Genomic DNA, 12,532 nt, shown 5'->3' with positions numbered 1-12,532 from the left:
TTCTAAATTAATTTATTGCATACATGTCCGCACTCAAGGCTGAGTTACAGTTGTTGAGATATACTTAACCAATCATTGAAGTTAGCATTAGACTTAACAACATATGAGTAGATTTCTTTCCAATTGATTTGCTCCCACTCCCACTGTAACTTGGCTGAAAAGCAAACTGAGGGCATAATACACCTTGAGAGCTTGCAGTTTGTTTGGGTAAGAGTCAAGATTTTTTCAGCAATCCCATGGTAACCAGCCTTCAACCTTACTCTATCTGGAAATATCCATTCAATAGCTGCCAACTGTAACTCCAGCTAATGTTACATATAAAACACCAGAGACGAATTTGAAGAAAAACAAACATTTACTGATTACAATATTGTGTTTTTGTTGTTGTTTTTCTTCTTCTTGTCCTATTATTATAGTTATGACTGAAAAAAGAATCAACAATTGTCGACAATGATATATGACAATCACCATCGCACTAACTAGCTACTGTACCAATGTAAATTGGACAAATTTCTACTCTGTGGTCGTGTTCTATCCCTGATGGTACTATTATATTGTAATGTTCTCAGTTTGTCAGTTTATTTTATTTCTTTGGAAATGCCATTCATGAATGAATTGTCTTTTTGTGCATTTTGGCCAATAAAACAATACAGACACATGAGAGAGGTGTGACTTCCTGGGGACCAGTTGATATTGGACCCACTGGTGCAGCAGTAGGCTGTGGATAGATAAAAGTAAATACAATGCAAAAAAGTTATCCAGTGATCAACTAAGACCTCTGTTTAACCAGATAACCACAGACTATTGAGAACACTCTCATTTACAGAGTTTGTTGCTTGAATAGTGTGATAAGCTGCCTTTTGTTCTGCTTCTTGAAACCCAAAAAGCTTTTTACAATTTCAATGGCTATTTTGAAAATAGGTCTGCTTATCTGGTCTCCGGGTGCCCCGTCCTATATGAACTGGTACAATTCACAGAGCTTTGTTATGCTGTGTCTCTCTCTAGCAAATATAAGAATTGTATTTCTGTCTAGAGCCTAGTGGCCACAAATGACCAAATCAATCCATATTTCCCAGACCCTTTTGTGACTCTGATCTTAGGTGTATTTGGGCCTTTGATCAGATTACATTCCTACTGGCACAGTTTTACTATATGTGTAAGTTCCATTAAACCATTGAGATGGCAGAAAATGCTTAATTAGTGGAACTTATCTAGATGTGAATTGTATGTCTCATTGAGCTATGTGCTCCTCCAGGAGTTTGAAACTGTCCTTGGTTGCGAAGATGCAAACATAGAAGAACAGTTTTGCTCAGTCGAGCTCAGCTGCGGTGCGGAAGATAATTACTCACACACCCTGAGACACAGAGCAGGATGGCACCTCAATCTGCTAGGGAAAGAAATACTAACTTTGTCAATATTTTCAAAGGGTTTTATTGGAGGCAAAAATGCTTGCTCATTGACTTTAGACTACACCACCCTTCCCCCCATCTCATCTACAAAACACAATGTTGTATTCATTAAAACAAAGTCTGCACATTATTACAGATATGATCAAATTTGAGGTGCATCATTGGCATAATGAAGACATTTTCAAAGATGGCATTTTAGTCTCGCTGACCAATATCAGATATGTTTTTCAGAGATGCATGAGATGTGAGCTGAAAAAGCTTGATAAATTGGCAACAACATAGTACAAGCTGAAGCAATTTTCTCTTTAGCATACAGAACTGTACAGCTGCAGGGTGTTCAAAATGAACCTGCCCTGTGATTTTACTCCCCCATCAGACAGGTTTGATACAATACAAGGTCGAATGCAATGGTGTTTTAATGGCCCCTGGCACAGATGCACCAAGATGTTACATTTTTTTTAATTATGAATCACATATTAGAAACTAGCCAATCACAGAGGAGCATTCCCACATATTTCCATACCTCTTATCTTGTATATAAGTGTAATCCCGTGCAGAACATTATTAATATTTATAAATGATTCACTTACCAATGACCTCAGATTGCTAGTGGTGCAGTTTCACAGGGTGTACATTTTGTTTTTAATAGTTTTTAGATGGGGAGAAGGGGAGTTGATTGTTGTATTTAATTAAACTAATAGATTTTTTTTTCACTGTAAAGATATTGGTGTCCAATCTCCTTTGTGTGATTTATTGTGTGATTTATAATCAGTAAATTTCTGATGGAAAGAGTGTCTCTTATTGTATTATATATGTAATTCTGCTCAGCTTTGCTTCACTGTCCTCTCACTTTAACTGCACAAGATGACATCTTTTATACAGAAGGGACAAACCTTCACAAACCGTTAACTTATATTGTAGGGACTATACACATAAAATGGAAGAAAGAGGAGATTCCCACATGGAGTTGGTGTCAGGTGGGATTAATTATGTTGGTGTGAGAAGTGGGATTCATAATGATTTCTGCATCTTATTTCCTGGTATTTAAGTGGGTAATCCCTGGTATTTCCACCTAAAGCATAAAATAAAATAGAAAATGAAATCATTATTTCTTCAAAAGTAGCCCCCCCCATTATGTGTCCCTAGAAGCAGCATATCTCTCTAGCCTCTGCTTAAAATTGCAATTTCTCTGCCTCATCTATGTGCAAAGATGACCACAATTATATGGAACAAAAACCAAGAACGGCACTCTGCATCACAAAAAACCCTTTTGTTCTGAAGATTTCAAAGCACTTCATCACTACCTATTCCAAAGCACAAAACTATTCTCTGTCTGCAATTCATCCAACTACAGCACACATACAATGCGCTTGATCTATCAGCTATTAAACTCAGGGGAGTTTATTTGGAATGAAGGGAGTTTGCATGTAAAGACATAGATAAATTGTTTTGCCACATTCAAAATTACATGTTGAAAGAAAAGCGGGGGGATAACACTCTTTGTGTGGCTTTTATTCATGTCTTTAAAACCAGAAGGGATCTGACATCTAAAAGACAGCTTAGATTTTATCTTTGTTTTAGGGGTTCTCTCTCTCTTCTTCACAGTGGATTTTGAGCCTTTCATTTCTATTGATTCACGCAACCTTCACTTGTCTCTGTCTCTTAAACCCTGTTTGCTATCCTCATTTACTCTCCTAAGATTTCTGCTCTTAAAATATATAGTGTCCTCCACGCTAATTCATACCCTTGATAAATTGTAAAATAAAGATAATGTAACAGAAGAAATGCAAATGGCACAAATACATTAAAATAGGTAAATAGGTAAAACTAACAACACTGCACCTGAATGTCATGTTTCTCAAAAACACAAAACATTGAATTAATTATTATTATAATATCAGTATTAGTAGTAGTAAAAATAATACCTCAAAAGAAAACCCTGCAAAATTAATCCTGAATCAACGTTCTGTTTTGTTGAAGATAATAGGAAGCTTCTGGAACATTTATAGAAGCTTCCAAAGGTCACCTGTTTCCACAGGGTATAAAAGGAGGTTGCACACAGAAACAATCCATTAATAGCATTTATAGTCATGCTCAAAGTCTGAGAGTCAACAGTCAAATTGGGTGATGACTATTAAAATATTCCCAAAAAAATTGTACCTACCAGCCATCCTCTAGAAGTTACATTCTATTGGAACATTTGCTACCTTAAATTGGAAAATTGAGGTCAAATGGGTAAAGCACCCGGAATAAAACCACAGCTCAGATTCTGTACTGCTTTTCTTCATTACAGAACTAATTAAAAAATAAAAGTGCGTTGAGGGGGGAAAAGTTAAACTTACATGAAAAAGCATTTCTGAATACCTTCGTGGTCTCTCAGTTTGTTTTCTGAATGCGGTAATGGGTGTCCACAACAATGTGAGCTGTCACACTGGCACTGCCTTCTGCAGGGGATATCATCCTGAGAGATCTGTGCTATTCTGCACAGGAGGGCTCAGTTGAAATCAGGCACATATAATGCAAAGCATGACACCAAGTAGGGCCTCACATTTCAAGAGCTTGAGTGCACGTTGGGACACCAGAGCTTTTGCAGTTGAGGTTGTTTGCAGCACTTGAATGAATCCTGGATGCTTCCTTGTGGCCATGTTGATGTCTGTGTTTTAATCCAGGTACTTGATGGCAACTTTTAACTTGGCAAAAAGTTTTCATTAAATATTTAACATAAAATATGGCTGGTTATCCAAAATTCAAGTTAATGTTGAAGTTTCAGGTTTCTTCATCTTCTTCTTCGTCTTCATTATTATTATTATCAGAGGCAGAGATATACAGTCCCTGGAAGTTCCAGTTCTAGCTTTTACAAGCACTTTTAAATGTTCACTGTCTAAAACCCTGGACGAATTAAGTAAATAATTGAAGCAGTTGAGCATTTTAAGACTCCACAGGAATGAATGCTGGATGATCCCTCTGTTCTTGCAGACTTGGCACAATCTGATTAGATGGTAAATCGTGCAGGGCAGCAGCTTTATTTCTGATTCAGCAGCAGACATCGGATGGCATAGGTTGCATCCTGTTTAGCCAATGCACTTCAAAGCAAAAACACAGATTATGGTTAATGCTTTATCGAAAATCTTGCCTGCATATGACTCCAGTCATGAGATCTAACACTTTTTTTTTGTCTTCACAGTTTTAATCTCAAAAATGTCTTATGCAAAGAAATAGGCATTGAAATCCAGTAGAGTGACTACAGAGCAGCTGACAAGGACTTTAATCAGTTTTCTCACCATATGTTGTGTGATATTGGATTTCAATATAAACCGGATGTCAAATGGTTTAATTTTAAGGCTTTAGTCTAGTTAAACAAAACACAACAATTTAAAAATGTGTCAACCTCACCATATTAGCAACTGCTTTTTTATTTTATTTTAGGTAAGCTAGTGCTTTGATAAATAAATAGCAAATTACATATGGGCTACTGCATAATATAATGATAGCATTTAAAGGAAAACCACAAAAAATATAATTATTGTTTTAGTATATTCCAAATGTACAGAAGAAATTAGATTTACATCAATATTGAGTGGATATTTTTTTATCGTGCGAACACCGAACATTTACCACTTTCATTTTAATGGTAATGTCAAGGACTACTTCAAGCTCATCAATGAAGTATGGGCCAGCAGTGGCAAGTGCAAATTAACAGTAGATGCACTTAGGACACGAAATAGGAAGCCCTCCTTTATGTAAAGTGTTTCTGGTGTCTGGAAAAAACTACCCAGCCATGCAAATGTTGTGTAATTCTGTGATCCTGTACAAAGACAGGAAATTAGGATATTGATTGGGCACTAGAATCCAAACAATTAAGAAACATATAAGGGATTTATGACCTTCTTTTGTTTGTAACCTCTGTTATGTCTCTTTGTTTGACAACAGAAACACTCACCTCCATTTTCATTTATGTTGTTGTTTTTGTTGTTGTTATCTTAATTTCAATGTTAAGAGCACATACAAAAACAACAAAGATCAAAACAGAAGTACAACCATCTCACCTCTCCCCCATCCCAGCACATGGAGCAATAAATACATACATATATGCACAAATGAACGGAGGAAGGAATGTCGCCAATATAATGAATGTAGAGACAACCATCAGTGAATCACGTTTTATTTTAGATGCTGTCTGACCACAGAGCAATATCCTTCATTGAGAAAAGGTTGAATCAGTGAAGACTCCAAATTAAGTTCACTATTTAGCATCCTTGACAATATGTTGGCAGCTTTCTTTTAGAATGAAAAAAAACAGGGTATGTCCAAAATATGTATAAAAGTGCCAGGGGAGTGAATCCCATTCTGAATCTCCTGAAAGGGCCAAAGCTCTTTGACAAAGTTTATTTTATATGTACTGATGATCCAAATTCCATGAAGCCATGAAAGCGTTATCCCATACAACTTCCCACGAGACCTCATTGTTCGACACACTAATATTACGATTCCACCCAACACCATTAATAAGAGGACATTGTATTGTTTGTGGCCAAAGGAAGTCGATTGACTTGTTCCTTTTTACCCTTCAGCTCTTGACTAACCCCATACTGCAGAACACAAACGACAGGCTAAAAGATTGTATTGGAGTTCTCGCTTGAACTCTGAGGTTTCATAAATCAAACGTGTGAGTAGAAAACCCAATCATATTCTAGATGGGGGAGTATCTGTGTATGAAATCCAGTTACATTACAGAAAGGGATCTTTGGTTCCCGGTGGTTTTCCTTTGGGAGTGCTGTCAAAAAGCAGGCAATAAATGAAGTCTCCACCGGGAGGAGAACCAAAAAGTGAATTCTTGATTTGTTATTATTTTTTTTCATTTATGACTGACTCAAGGGATGGGTGCTGAATAACTCTCCCTCTCTGGGGTCCTGGTGGTAGAATGGTGACTAGCGATTTCACAGTGCCATGCATACCCAGAGGTAAACACGGCACATCTGTCAATGCTCCTGTTTGCAGAGCAACTTCCCTCCATGCCAACATTGCTTCAATCAGAGCCATTTATGCACAGCACTCCTGCCAACACTCAGAATAAACAACGCAGCTGCGGTGCTTCAGCACTGAGACAGACACCCGGAATCAGTGAGTTCAGCAATCACTGAAGACACCTAACATGTCGTCTTATAAAAATAAAAAGAGGGGCCACTGGAGAGTGTAGAAATGATGTGAAAGAGAAACAGAGAAGATGGGAAGAATAGGTTTTAGTTTTCAAACGCCTAATCTTAAATTAGGTGTTTCAAGCTTGCATGAAAAGGTGACAGCACTAGTGTCACTTCTGCATTTCTCAAGTTACTGTATGTACAATCATGTAAATTCAGTCATGGATTTATTCAAATCTCAAATCTCTACAGAGACAAGAGTAAAATGGCAAAGCACAGTCCTGCTCAGGACACTATGTCCGACACATGTCCTCATGCTAGAAGCACAAGCTGCGCAAAAGTTCATTTATACTGTGATTACTGTAAATTTGTTTGAAGCAGGTCCTCGTGTTTTTAAAGATTGACTTTCTGTTTTGTGTTCTGGCCAAGCATAAATACTAAATCACATTACAGGAATAGAAAACATAAACCATGCTTGCAGTGAACTGCTCTTAGAAAAAGCACAAACCTTTATCCTTGTGTAAAATGCACCATGGGAATACAGTGCCTTGAGCATCGACCTTAATAAATCACCCACCCCTTCAGTATATTGGGCACATCTGCTTCTTGTTTCTGTCTTGACAGTCTGTTCAACTGCATTAAGAAAGGGACTCGGGTCATCAGAGTGAATCCATGCTAATAAAAACCTGCTACAGAAACACAATTACATTATCTTATGCATACATGAATTAATAAGCAAAGGACTGGCTATAGGACCATTTATATAAATACAGATTGCTGAAATGTGAAAAGAAAAAAAACATCTTTGGCATTGCCTTTATTGTTGGGAGAGATGCCAAGTGCAGTTGTGCTTCAGTTGTTGTATTTGGGCTATAAATCTGAGTTCCTTTACAGGGAAGTCAACAAGTTATTTACATTATACAAACCGGATAGTCAGCGTGTGGTCCATTGCTATGTAACTGAGCAGCTTAATAGTCTTATATTCCTGGTCAACAGCAATTTTGAAGCTGATATATTTGGAGATCAATTGAAATCCTGTCCTGATACAGTGAGGAAAGAGATTTTGTTTTAAAATGTGTGATAGAATTGCTCTGCTGTGCATTACAGAGGGAATGAGATCTCCATACATCACAGGGAGACTGAATCATGTACAAACCTTTTTTTTTCTTTTTCCTTTCAAATTGACATGACTGAAGAAGTTAAGCATGAAGGTCTGGCTAATATGGCACTAAGTTAGAAAGTAAATGTTTGATGGTCTATAAAAAGTGTCTTTCTTAAGCTTCATTGTCATGAGTCTTGCCATGTTTTCTGTAATGCATTTAATACCAGCTCTCAAAATTCACTCTGCAAAACTCATCACCGGCACCACTTTGTCTGTCAATCAGCAGTCTGCTCCTTCCAATCAGCAATCTTTTTCCAGCACATCCGCAAACTTAATGGACACAATCTATGATTTTAAACTGTGAAACATAATTTACATTAAATCCAATTTAACAACAATCTGTGGGCGCGTGGTGGATAAGGTTCGATAAGTTCAAGTGTGCGTCTCTCATTTGACAGATGCTCTCTGTTTGCACCCCCCCTTCGCACACACATAAAGTACATCAGGAAAGAGTGGTAACAAGTTCAGATGACTGTAAATTGCATTGTGTCAAGAGTACTTGCACTTTCCAGTATATTTGCAAGTTGGTTTCCTGCAGTCTTGATTCACCAAAGCACCATCTATCTTTCTAATACAAACGTAAGATGCCTTTGCCCTATACAAATGATTAGATACAACTTCCTAAAATCCCTGCTGCTCACCTTTTCCCCCATTGATGAGACTTTCCACGCACTAGGGATCTGACATGTATTCGCAGCAACAGTCAAGATAATAAACCAGCTGGATGGAAATTTGAAAGGCTTGTTGTGGTTCGGTCCTGTATATTCCTACATGTCTTTTTCTGAACTTCAGAAAACCGTCGCCTATTCAAAGAGCAACACAGGAACTCCTCAGATGTTAAACTCCTTCTTATTAAGAGCTCAGCAAAGGTGGTCTGCATGGATGTCACATTTTCCGAGAGCGTTATTTTTCTTCTCTTTGGCGGGGCTTGAACAGACGGAGAGAGCATCTCCCATTCATAAATAATGAAGGTGCAAAGCAGTGGATGCTGTGTGAATCCACACTGCATTAAAAGCATTGCAGGAAGGCCCTTAAAAGCATTTTTAATATGTGTAAAGTGATAGGATTTACCCCCCAATTTGACTGTAATAGGTAACTGTTTTCTTGAGAGGGGGAATACGACAAAACAAGTAATCCAAGTGGACTTTGCTTTATGTATTTTAAAAGCAACCTTGTTTCTTTTCACCATGTACAAAACTATTACTAGTGTTAAGAAGTAGCAGAAAACTTTAATTTTTATGTTTTTAGAATGCAGCCTGTCTTCATTTCTCCCAATTTAAAGTTTTTAAATGGCGGCCTAAGGAACTCCGGGACAGACACATTATTACCACATGAAAAATGAGATGATGTTTAAACATTTTACCTGTGTCTGTTAGTGTTCTTCAGTGCAGAGGGTGTTTGATTACATTACACTTTCATTACAGTTGTAGTTAATGGTTGTGTCACAGTCTATTAACTGCATTCATCTTCACAGTGATATATAACAAGACATCATTGCACAGAACAAAGAAAAATGACTCTGGCTCTGCAGGATTGTGCTGCAATGTATACATTATTTTCTGCAGTTTAGCAAAGGAGGGGTGCATTTTATTTTCATATGAGCAGCATTTGCATTAGTGTAACAATGCTGGTAATGGAATTCAGTAATGTCTTGTGTTTGTCTATACAGTGTAATTATTTGTATGATGAGAATCAGTAATAGCACCACGAACGGAAATATCACAACTGTGGCACATAAATACAGAGACCTGAAGCTTTATATGTATCAGGGTGGAAATTGAGAAATTACAGTTTGGGCTGTGTGCCCCTGCAAATCAATCCACACACGGGGAAATTATAAGGAGTGTTTTCCCAGCTTGCCGGCGCTCATCCATTTGAAGACATTTTTCAGAGGCTCTTTCAGCTGCCATTGGTGTTTCACTTCATAATTTAACAACAGTCAAGACTGCATCCATAAACAGCTGAGCAGCTGTCTGCAGCCATATGAACAAAGTACCAGCAAAACCCCAGGAAACTGGAAACAAACTAGTGTGCGCTCAAAGAAATGAGTCGGGGCTCTTGTATTCAGTAGTCGGCAGTGTCAAGGAGAGCTGTACTGGCCTAAGCAGCTTTACAGTTGCAAATCAAACTGATGCATTCTGGGGTCGACTGGGACAATGTAAACTGTATGTAAATAGTGTTGGGGTGTCTCAGTTGCTTTGAATTTGACTGACAACACTGAGATCAAATTTTCAATCTTCAGTGATCAGGAGGCACATGAAACATTCAAAAGTAGCCACACAGATGGAGACCAGGAAAGCTATGAAACAAACCCATACAAGCTGACAGATAAGTGAGAGATAAACTGACAACGGAGAACCCAACCCTTTCTGTAGTTCAGTGGTACTGTTCTCTTTCTACTTGGAGTACTTGCATAGGGGAGAAAGGCAGCCAACCAAATTAACATCCAACAAGAGTTTCAGAACATGTTTTCCTCCCTGTAGTACATTTGAACGAAAGCAAGTGTGGAAGAGTTTGTTCAAGTATTTTCATTTGTATTTCTCCATGCTTGGAATTCATTACTGCTTTTTTGGAATTAGTCTGAACAGCTAAGAATGTTTTCCAGATTAGATGGGTCAACTGCAGTAAATTACTATTGCCTGAGCAATAAACAAGTGTGCGGTGTGTGGGGAGTAAGCATGCTGTAAATATAATTATAGATTACGATGCTCATTTGGATGTGTTCAGCAATCATTTTCACCTGTTTGATGTGACTGTCAGCCCATTACTACCTCCCACTACCAGAAAGAAAGTGTGATACCCCTGTTGTACTTAGACATGACATCCCTAACCGTTCAAAATCGGATACCCAGGGTTTCGGGGTGAAAGAAGCTGGAGACAGAATCTGAACCGTACCGCACACAGAGGGGAAAACCTGGCCAACTTCACATTTCATTACTGACACCAGCTGCAGAGTGAGGGCCACTGGGGATGACACTATATTGACATGTGCAGGGTAGAGAATAGGGAGAAGCATGTCACACAATATTTTAAGCCAAGTTAGTGCACATCAGTGTAAATCATTACGCTAAAGCAGTTTATTTACTTTAAAGCACATCTTGCAACAACAGCTGCTTCATCTAGTGCCTTCGTCAGGATTTTTTTCCTTTCCTTTTTTTCGTTGCTTTGTTTTATTCTACTTTGTTTTTAAGATTTCTCAGGATTAACAATTTCTCTGCTGTTTTCTGGGTGCATTACCTCATTCTCAGCTAAGAGCTGTTATGATCTCCAAAGATTAAAACACCTTGTGAGTTTTGCATTTGCTTGTGTTCCTTCATACTGTCCAGCGAGTCGTGATCAAATTGAATATTATTACTGACAGATGCTGCTTACTGTGCTTGGAGTTCCTCAGTACCAAGAGACTCATGTGCCATTTAAATCTGCTGTATATTCAAGAGATATCCACATGGTTACTCTTCTGGTAGAACAGTAGTGGGCAATCATGGTCCCGATGGGCTACATTTCATCTTTTTTTTTTTTCATCTCCATCTGAGCTCTCAATTACTTAATTGAATCATCGATTTGACCAATTAATCAAATAAGTGTCTTTTCCAGGTAGCATGCAGATGGAGATCTGAAGACACCTGAACAACCTGCAAGACCTTATGAGGATTGGCCCACCGCAGAGGTAGAGATTGTTGTCTAATATTCAAAGAGATGTTTTCCCTTAACTTGTGAATGCACATCCTGGTGGCTTCTGGATTAGGGTGGACTCCCCATCTAACCTAGTGGGGAAGCAAATGTTTAATTGAAGTAAGCAGTGGTTTTAGAAGTGAAGTCATGCTGGGGTAAACAGATTGATTTGGCTGACTGATATGTTGAATACTATCTTTTGCACTTGGTGAAAGTAGTTGTCCCTGTTTGTAGAAGTACACACCCAAGTATCTGTGGAAATAGTGTGTGTGGGCCCTTAGCTGAGTTAAATGTTTAGCCACATAGTATTTCATGAAAACATAATCCTGAACAACCACCCAAAACAATGTTTTTATCTATTTAAGATGAGCAAGCCCACCTCCCTGAAACTCCCAAAAGAGAATGACAAGATAGAGGAGTTTCAGGTGAGAAGGCTTACTCCTTCCTTGCATTAACATGTCTACCAGTAGAGAGGAGTTGGTATATTTATTAACAATTATAACCTGAGCTCCACAATGCAACATAACAAACAAGCACTACATTGTCTTAATACTGGTAGAGAAGTTTGGTTGATACTTATCTCTTCACGATCAGCTGATCAGCTGCCCTTTAAACTAAACTCATTTTCATCATGGCTTTCTACACAAGGGCTTTTCATGGTGGCTTTGGTCTCCCCAACATGTTACAGGCTTCTCTTCGAGAGAGGGATAGTACAGTAAGGAGATTTGGTTCTTGCTTTTCCCTAGCTGGGTGCCCTGACACTCTCTGCTCCTCATCTCAAACAGAGCTGACACACTGCCGGGCGTGCTTTTAAATATTTAACCCTCTGCTGGATTCCTGAGGACAATAAAGCTAATGCCAAGTGACAAATTAAATTTCTACATTCCTTGAGCAGTGGCTACTAACTTTATTCTGAAGAAGAGTCTGACCTCAGTAGAAAGACAAGGCGCACACTTCCAGCACCCTGGGCTGAAACGGTACTGTCCATGAATGGCACTCCCGTTGCAATTAACCGCTGTGGAAGCCAGTCAGCCTGCTTGAATGTATTGAGCTGAATTCTATGTGATAATGACTGTCGTGTGGACTTCTACAAGAAATGTGTTTAAAAAAGGCCAAACTTACTATATGGATATATAGGGATATATCTATAT

General features: G+C 38.4%; 1 long non-coding RNA gene across 1 annotated transcript in view; it reads left to right on the top strand.

Annotated features, from left to right (window-relative positions):
- The window catches only part of LOC136713120 (uncharacterized), a 163,914-nt gene extending 152,538 nt beyond the window's left edge, over positions 1 to 11,376 (top strand). Inside the window, exon 4 of the long non-coding RNA XR_010804908.1 lies at positions 11,304 to 11,376. This is a non-coding gene — a long non-coding RNA (uncharacterized LOC136713120). The remainder of the gene's footprint in view (positions 1 to 11,303) is intronic.
- Positions 11,377 to 12,532: the final 1,156 nt, after the last annotated feature.

This window comes from Amia ocellicauda, chromosome 17, assembly GCF_036373705.1.
Source record: "Amia ocellicauda isolate fAmiCal2 chromosome 17, fAmiCal2.hap1, whole genome shotgun sequence".
Lineage (NCBI taxonomy): Eukaryota > Metazoa > Chordata > Actinopteri > Amiiformes > Amiidae > Amia > Amia ocellicauda.
The sequence above is the reverse complement of the archived record's forward strand: the minus strand, read 5'-3'. Positions and strand labels throughout refer to the sequence as shown.